We start from the raw sequence: 1295 nt of genomic DNA, 5'->3' as shown, positions 1-1295 counted from the left end.
CCTTATCATATTTCTTCCTTTTATTCCTTCCAGATGGGTTTTCGTTCTTCTCAAAATAATTTTTATATTAAAGACAATATGTTATAATAAACGTCGATAATGATGGTAAAACGATCGCAAAGTAATAAGAAAAGAAAAATAAAAACACACAGATTTTACATGTAAACCCTTTCGGGGAAAAAACCCACGGGCAGAGAAGAAGAAATTCATTAATGTTGAAAGCCAAATGGTACAAGAGAAGTTTCGACTACATCTATTTAAGGGTTGAAAAACCTTGTTCTAATCAAAGTCAAATAGTAGAAGTGTAGTTCTATATAGACTCAACTTGTGCGGTATGGCCTATGACCTCTCACCCCCATAGATCCCCTTATTTTGCCACTGTAGTTATTTCTTCAAAAAGTGACGAGATTCGGGTCACACAAACTCTAACACAATACTTATGGTTTTTTTTTAGTTTAAATTTAATTTAAATCATACCCAAAATTTTAAGAAAAGTTCAGAAAAAGTAAAAATAACCATTCCAAAAAAAACTCCTCTATGTTGCAACCTTTGCAAGACAACTTTATCATAATGATAAATATAAAATAATGGTTATAATGGGTACTGTAATAGCCCAAATTTGACCGGGCTTTAAAAGGGAAAAATAGATAGATGGATAAATAAATATTTATTTTGAAGTCCAAGTTCAGACCAGAATTACAAATATAATTTGGCCAGATTGGAATGGCCCATTACTTGAAAAGATTTAAGGTCCATCTACAAGCTTGACTCATATGGAAATATAATCTTCAATATGCAATCTTAGATATGATACAATCTTAGATATGATATGCAATCTTAGAAGATATGATTTTGTAATCTTAGAGATTTAATTTGTAGATACCTTTTAATCTTAACCGTTGATGTAATTGATCTGTACCGTTGGATTTGAGGAGGTTCAATTATAAATAGAGGCCTCTCCCTTCATTGTAAAACACTTGAGTTTTGGGAAGCAATAAGAATTCTTGAGAGCATTCGCTCAAATTTCTCTCCCTCTTGCGTTCTTACTCTCTGTGGTTTGTTCTTATTTTATTCTTCGTCTATCTTAGTTTTTCAACCTTTTTTTATTTTTAATTTCTTCATTTTTCCAAATATGTATATTTATTCCTATCTTTTATACATTTGATTATGTATTTTATATATTATAATATTTTACCTTTTTATATAGTTTATTTTCAAATATATATTTTCTATGCATGTATATATATTATATTATCATTTCATGTATTTTGAACTATTGCATTATATTTTTATAA

The sequence above is a fragment of the Gossypium arboreum genome, chromosome 7 (assembly GCF_025698485.1).
Source record: "Gossypium arboreum isolate Shixiya-1 chromosome 7, ASM2569848v2, whole genome shotgun sequence".
Lineage (NCBI taxonomy): Eukaryota > Viridiplantae > Streptophyta > Magnoliopsida > Malvales > Malvaceae > Gossypium > Gossypium arboreum.
The sequence above is the reverse complement of the archived record's forward strand: the minus strand, read 5'-3'. Positions refer to the sequence as shown.